Source organism: Papio anubis, chromosome 8 (assembly GCF_008728515.1).
Source record: "Papio anubis isolate 15944 chromosome 8, Panubis1.0, whole genome shotgun sequence".
Classification (NCBI taxonomy): domain Eukaryota; kingdom Metazoa; phylum Chordata; class Mammalia; order Primates; family Cercopithecidae; genus Papio; species Papio anubis.
In genome coordinates, this window is record NC_044983.1 from 32629900 (window position 1) to 32637920 (window position 8021).

Here is an 8021-nt window from a genome sequence, read left to right on the forward strand (position 1 = left end):
TTACATGTTTTGGAATGAGCTCTCCTGACAACTCCTTTATTATCCTTGACTAACAACTTTTAATTTTCATCTATTGTGCTTTGAAGTTACATCATTTCCTTGAATATAATGTTTTTGCTTCTGTGTCTACTATGATTATTGCTTGAGGATGAGTCATTTTCAATTAGAAAAGGGGACACATGTGGTTTTATTCTACCACAAATACCAAAGACCAATATTATAATAATAATTACTATATTATTATTATTATTTATTCTTTTTTTTTGAGACAGAGTCTCACTCTATCGCCAGGCTGGAGTGCAGTGGTGCAATCTCAGCTCACTGCAACCTCTGCCTCAGCAGGTTCAAGTGATTCTGCTGCCTCAGCCTCCCTAGTAGCTGGGACTACCTACAGGCCCCTGTCACCATGCCCGGCTAATTTTTGTATTTTTAGTAGAGTCGAGGTTTCACCATGTTGGCCAGGATGGTCTCGATCTCCTGACCTTGTGATCCACCTGCCTCGGTCTGCCAAAGTGCTAGGATTAGAGGCGTGAACCACTGCGCCCGGCCTGATTGTATTTTTTATTTTATTTTTTGACTGATAACAGTAGAATTTACTCAAACGTGCCTTAACATAGGCACTGGGGCTTGTCCACGGTCCTCTTGATAATAAGGCCTGGACATTCTGCCAGTTTTTCTTGAGCAATGACACCAGGAAGTTGACAGCCAGGTGAATGTTATACACAAGTTCATCGTCTGTCATCTTCACGTGACCAACAGCCACAGTCAGACATAACACTTTCATTTGGAACTCTATTGTAAACTTCACCTCGTCCACTTTGGCCACCATGTTTTCCTTGCGTGTGAGTAGGGAAGGGAACTTTCCTGCCTTCTTTAGGCTTGGGCCGAGGATTCGTGGGATCTGCTTGATCAGAGACTCTGAGGCCCAAATTGCATCATACTTCTTGGCCAGCTTCTTGACCAGTTTCTTATTCTTGTTTAGTTTTTTCAGTGCCTCGATATCCATGTGGGGAATATCCACGGCCTTGGCCTCGTCACAGTGCTGTTGCTCCCCCAGGACACACACGGAGAACTTGGGACGGGGAGTGGACTTAAGTGTGACTGTGCCCGAGAAGCGCTTGTCCTTCTGGGGTCATAATTCTTCAAGCTGATCTGCAACTCCACCATATCCAGGAACTTGAGGCGTTTCTGCTGGTTCTGGTGCACAACTTCTCGCACTGCCTTGTACAAGGTGTCGCGAGAGAGACTTTGCTACTCATGGCTTCTCGAGCTGAACTAATCGGAGAAGAGTCTGTTATTATTTTATAATAAAGTTCATATAGCATGGCATCTACTCTGGAAGTCTGGGCTGTTCTTATGGAAAGAGGCTTAAACCCATTGTCTCTGAAGAAATAAGAGTGCTAACAGGATGGCTCTTCATATGAGTGAAACTGAGAATTTGCATGGATTACTTGTGTTGGTTTGTTAGTCTACCTGCCCTCTGCAATGCATAAAATCACTTTGCCAAGTTAATAAAGGCCCTTGGAGTTGCTGGAGTGATGATTAGATGGGTTTCTGCCTGCAGAGAATTCATATCAGCAATAGATCTGCTGGCAGCATTTTTGTTGTTAAACTTTTAGAAAAAAAAATCAAGTAATAAACATAAATATCAGTGGTTTGAATAAGAAATATACAGTATGGTATTTAAGGGAAAGAATTAGCATTAGATAAATTTTCTGTGTTTCCAAAGGTAGAAATATTCTCACCATCCTCCCACTTTAATCAAGCCACCAATTGCCATTTTACCTATTTAATTACAGGCTTCCTTTTGAAAGGTTGGCTGCTGAGGAATTAGTTTCCAGGGTCACTGAACCTGTGTGAGCAGCCTCACCTCTGAATGCCACAGAGGGTGCTCATTCTCAATTCAAAGGCTTGTCTACTTAGATCTCTGCTGCAAGCCCTAGGATGTAGTCAACCTGCAAAACATTGCTCAGAAAGAAAGTTACAAGTGATCGACCAGCCCCTGTGAGGATATTGAATTCAGTTCTTATTTTTAATCATGTTTAAAGATGGGATCTCTTCTTTTCATTTGTTATGATAAAACCCATCTTTCATTCTGAAAGGTAAATCAAAGCAAGAACAAAATAGTGTAATCAGTGCTTCTGACGGTTTATACATGATATGGACATATTTTAGAATTGTAAATATGAATGTGAACTTTTGTATGAGTGTAAACTGATACTGATACCAAGAAAAATTTATCCCTTCCATTGTCAAAGAGAGTAGTGTTAAAGTAGTTTCTCTCTGTCTATCACTGTTCTTTTTTTCTGACATAAGCAGGTTTTAATATGTTTGTTTTAGCCTCTGAAGACTCTGGTAGATATGCATAAACTGATCTGGGTTTCATTCTATTTCACAGATCAATGAACAAAGCTGTCCTCCTGAAAAATTATTGAAAACTCTTCATTACAAATGACAATGAAGGAAACTAGAAGAACCAGATGGAGTTCTAAATCCCAAGTGGGTTTTTTGAGCATCAGAATAGGCTGAGGTAAAATAAATAAATAAATAATAAATAAAGCCAAATCTGTTTGACTTGCAAATTTGTTATGAAATAAATATGGAATGCTTCAATGCTGGCTTAACCAGCCCTTCTTCTCTGAAATAATATTGCGAATTTACTTAGTTTCTTTCCTCCTTGAAGATTCTCAAACATTCTATAAGTTATGAGTAGAGATGTTCCCCAGAGAGACAGAAAAAGAACCTAACAGAAAGGGGCAGTAAACATTTCCAGCCCTTCAATGATGTTAGAAACTATTTGAATTCAGGATAGTGACAATATTCCTTCCTCCAACATATGTATTAGGCAGTTTCCCAGGTTTTATAGTTGAATAGTTCATGTTGGAATAGCGAGTCACCATACAAAAAAAGTGTTTATTTAGAATTTCTTGGTAAAAAGGAAGAGAAAACATTTATTTATACTATTAAAAAAAGGAAACAGTTTTCTAAAACGTGACTACTCATTGACACTATCTAATGTGAAAGAGTTTTGAAAACATTTTGGCACATTTCAATATTTCAATTGGATTGGAGAAGACATCCTTCAAATGGTAAACATATTTATTTCAGAGCCTTCCCCAAGAGGAAGGCTCACTTTGTTGTCTTGTTCTTTGGGAATCTAAGGGAGTGATACATCTTTCTGTCTTGTAATCTCTATTGATCCAAATTCACAAATATTTAGCCTATGGAATTCAGCACTATGTTTTGCTCAAATTGGATTGCAGTGAGCTTTTCTAGAACAAGTTAGATCTTTATCTCCTTCCTTTCCTGGACTTGAAGGTTTTGTAATCACTCAATTGGGTTCTTCTTGCGTGCTGCCCAGAAAAAGCTAATACACCAAGAACAACAGGAATGCTTGCAGCAATGAAAGAGTTTAAAGATCACAGGGCCAGCCAAGTGGAAGGATAGGAGATAATCTTAAATCTGCCTCCCAAGAATGTGGGGACTAGTGTTTTTCAAGGATAGCTTGGCAGTCAGAGGACTAGGGAATAAGGATTGCTGATAAGGTGGGTCTGGGATGAAATCCTAGGGGGTTGACACTTCCTTATTGTGCTGAGTCAGTTACTGGGTGGGGGTTACAACTACAAGATGTTAGTTGGTCTGTATAGAATGCAAGGTCTGAAAAATATTCAAATACTAGTCTTAAAGTATTTACAGTAGTGATGTTATCCATAGGGGCAACTGAGGAAGTTAATCTTGTGACTATTGGCTGTGATACTCCTGAGTAGTAAGTAGTTTTAAAAAAAGTAAGTTATAAAACAATGACTTCTTAGAGTTTATGCCAACAAAAGAAAAAATGGCTGGTTAGAGTTTCACTATGCCTACAGCTTAGCAGAATTCAGGCCCCTACCTACTCCAATTCTAACCTTGCAGCCCTTCTTTTGTTTTACAAAGGTGGTTTCAGCTCCTGAGCAAGGAGAAGGTTAGTGTTTGGAAAGGACCTTTATCATCTTTGTTTTAGGCTTAAACTACAAATGAAATTCCTCCAATAGTTAACTAAGAATGAGCAAAGACGGTTATCTTGCAAGGTTAGAAGTAAGACCGAGTCAGTTATGTTAGATTTCCCCCACTGACACAAGTTTCATAAAAGTGGTTTCAGCATTGCTTTGGGTTCTTAGACCTCTCTTAACCTCCTGCTGGCCTGGGACATTCTACGTATACTTTTAAGCAACTCCATCAACTACTGCATTATGTAAACACATGGAATTAATTTAGTTTTGGTATTCTTTATTTCAAGGATTTATTAACATTTACATTTTGGGAACATAATAATGAGAAAGACATTCCCTGACTTCAGTGTGCTTACACACTACCAGGCAAAAAATTAAGACATGATATTAATAAAATACTTTAAAGAAAATACATATGCAAAAGCAAAGCATAAGTCATAAGTAAAGTCATAAAGAAAATACATAAGTCATAAGCAAAGCAGCATAAGGATTTACAGGGAAACTGTTCTTCTGATCAAGGTAATTAGTAATTAACACTTCAGCTAGACATGTAGGCAATATATTTTAGTTGGATCATTCAGTGGTAACTCTAAGTTTAGATACAATAGGCAAGATGTTCCTGGAACTAGGTAGCTGTGAAGAGCTATTCCCATATCTAAATTTCCTTCCATAAATTCATGAGAGAGTACCACAAAGAGATTGCTACTCAGAGCATCCCATTTTTTTTTTTTTTTTACGTGTTAGGCTTCAATAATCTTAAATAAGCCAATGATTAAGTACAAAGAAATAAGCAACTGAGAAATCCTGTAAGATGGAGCGAGGCTAATGCAAAGCATCATTCTGATTGAGCAAGGTGATGCTGGATACTCCTTATTCTACTCACCCAAGGTTCAATTCCAAGAAAACTCTGTGGGGCAGGCCAGGCAAAGTTGGTGCAGCCTCTGCTTATTCATTCCTGCTGATTCACGACCCCAAACAATGCCCATGTCTTTTCTGAGTAGTCCCAGGGTTTGCTGCAACCCTAGTATAAATATTCCAAGACAGCTCTGATTCTCTAATAAATGTAAGTAAATAGATTCTGATCTATAAGATGTGATTTATGAAACATACAAATCTTTCCTTGCAAAACTATTACTTTCTCATCATTTTCTCCCTATGTCCGAAATTACATACCTTCAGGAATAATATTTTAATTTAAAGATAAATTCATTATAGGTTGACACACATATATTTCAAATAGGTTCCCTATTAAATCTAATCAGTCACTTATACCTCAGTGTAAATTAATTTAATTAGATATTTTACTCAGAGAAAAATTTAATGCAAAGTAAAAGAAAGGAAGAAATAACATTTGTTAGGACTAGGTAATTAAATACATTTTTTTCAAGTAGCCCATAAACCTAGTGGATTCTGCATCATTATTAAAATGGACTCTAGAGTTCAAACTGGATCAAGTTAACCCTGCAAGTAGTAGAAGCAGTATGTATCCAGGTCTGTGTCAATATAAGTTAAATACACTTGAAGATGAGAAAGTAGGAAGAAGAGGAAGAGGGAGAGGGAGACAGGAGGAGTCAGAGGATTCAGAGATCAGTGTTACCAAAATTTTTGCTTACATTCTATATTCATGCAACATACCCTGTTAGAAGAGCACCCTTGAATAAAATGCATAAGTAAAATTTATTTCTGTGCAGTAGTACCTAAGGGAAATGACTATAAGCTGTATTTTGATTGCACATGGTGCAATATGAACATCTGTATCACATGTAGATAGATAAACTTGAGTGATAAAGGCTAAACAAAAAATATAAAATAGCAAGCAACAACAATATTTTTTCTCCTTGCAATCTCGCTCTCTTATTTGTAAATAAAACAAAAAGAATTTTCATAGGTTTTTACTTCGGGGACTATAAAGATGCCAGAGACTTGTTGATTCTATCATTTAGAGTAGCCATAGGTAGGTAGTAGCTTGAGTTTACCATTCAGATGAATGGTAGATATTGTGCAACTGCTCAGAATAAAACTGTTTAGAAACAGTTCTGAAAAGTAAATTGGGGGGAGCATATTTCCAAATGTATTATTGTGCTGGCTTTTGGTCATAGAGTTGAAAGATCTCCAAAATAGAGCAGCATTTCATTGTCCTCTATACATATGTGCTAGTTGAGACCTTGGTAATAATGCTATATTAAGAGCATAAAAACCATTTTTTATGGTTTTTCCCATAAAAAATGTCATAAAAACCCTGGCATTTTCCCGGGTGTTGTATGTATACTTCTGGTGTTGTAGGAGATGATTGTGTTGTGCTGCTGGTGGTGGTGGTGGTGTGTATGTGTGTGCATATGTCTGTGTATATGTAAATATATATATATGCACACACATATCGGAAGAGTTCATTATTGTAATAAATAATAAATAGGCCTTTGTTTAAAAGGAATATTCTATAAGGTAAGGCTAAGTTCATTTAAGTATTGAAAGTTTGTGAGTTGATTAAAAATATTACATTAGTAGTGCAGGTGATATCCAGATGTGACAAAAATTGTGAGAGTAAAACATGAATTAAATTTTGAAGAAAAATAGCATCACACTAGACAACAAGCTATTGGAGGCCAGGGAACTTAGAATCCTTGTCTGCAGTTCTTCGTATAAAGCCTCGCACATAGTTGACGTTCAATAAATTTTGAATGAATTAATACTAAATGAATTTTTAAAAGTTAACTTTGCCTCTACTGTGAGTTTGTGGAAATTGTTTATTCCTTCTGAACTGTCAAACATCAATCTATTGAAAGAAAATGATAATTAGAGTCCCCCAATTTCACAAGGCTATTGTAAAATGCAAATACAATAACATAAATAAAAGTACTTTGTAAACTGCTTAATATCATACAAAATAAAGATAATTTTATATTGTTTCTAATTCACATATCATAGGTTGACAACCTAGGTAAATTACTTACTATGCCATTTCTCTTAGTGTTAGAGACCACAAATGTGTCATGAAAAAATTCAATACTCCAGGGGCATGTTAGACATTTTTATCTAAGTGCTACAAGAAATGTATCCTAGTCCCTGGTATTTTATCCAACCACACAAAGTTTTTTAGCTTTAGAAGTAAAATGAACTTAAATAACTTAGCTACATGCATCATACACACATGAAATACACAATTGGCTATGAGCATTAGAGACTTGCAGTGTTCATAATTGTCATTATGGAAAGTTGCTCATGTACAGCTAGATTGTCTCCATCATGTAACCTTGGTGTGGTAGATTAAAGACAACCACAAATTCTTTGTTACCCTTCTGATTGAGAAGTGGACTCTAATTCCCCTTCTCTTCAACCAGGACTGGCCTTAGTGAATACTTTGACCAACAGAATATGGAGCTAGCTTCTGGGTCCATGCCTTAAGAGACCATCAGCTTCCACTTCTTATGTCTAAAAGTGCTTTCTTGGGAAGTCCTGAGCCATCCACCATGTGACACTATGATGTCCCTAAGACTGCTGTCTGTAGAGGCCATTTATTAACTCTCTGAAAGACAGTTCTGGCTGAGCCCAGCCTGATGGCTATCCTTAACAAAAACCCAGTCATGCGTATCAAGTTGTCTTGGACCTTCCAGATCAGGCTCGGTATTCTGCCAGCTGAATAGTCAGGTACCTCTGTCAACATCATGTAGAACTGAAAAGTTCTCCAGCCCTTCTATTTCATTTTATTTATGTTATTTATTGAGATGGAGTCTCGCTCTGTTGCCCAGACCGGAGTGCAGTGGCATCATCTTGGCTCACTGCAACCTCTGCCTCCTGGGTTCAAGTGATTCTCCTGCCTCAGGATAGTGATTCTCTCCCAAGTAGCTCGGACTACAGGCATGTGCCACGACGCCTGGCTAACTTTTGTATTTTTAGTGAAGACGGGGCTTCTCCATGTTGGCCAGACTGGTCTCAAACTCCTGACCTCAAGTGATCCACCCACCTCAGCTTCCCAAAGTGCTGGGATTGCAAGCATAAGCCACTGTGCCGGGCATCCCTTCTTGATTCCTGACC

General features: G+C 37.6%; 1 pseudogene; it reads right to left on the reverse strand.

Moving 5' to 3' along the window:
* Positions 1-481: 481 nt before the first annotated feature.
* On the reverse strand, positions 482-7742 carry LOC110743928 (annotated as a pseudogene).
* Between the last annotated feature and the right edge of the window lie 279 nt (positions 7743-8021).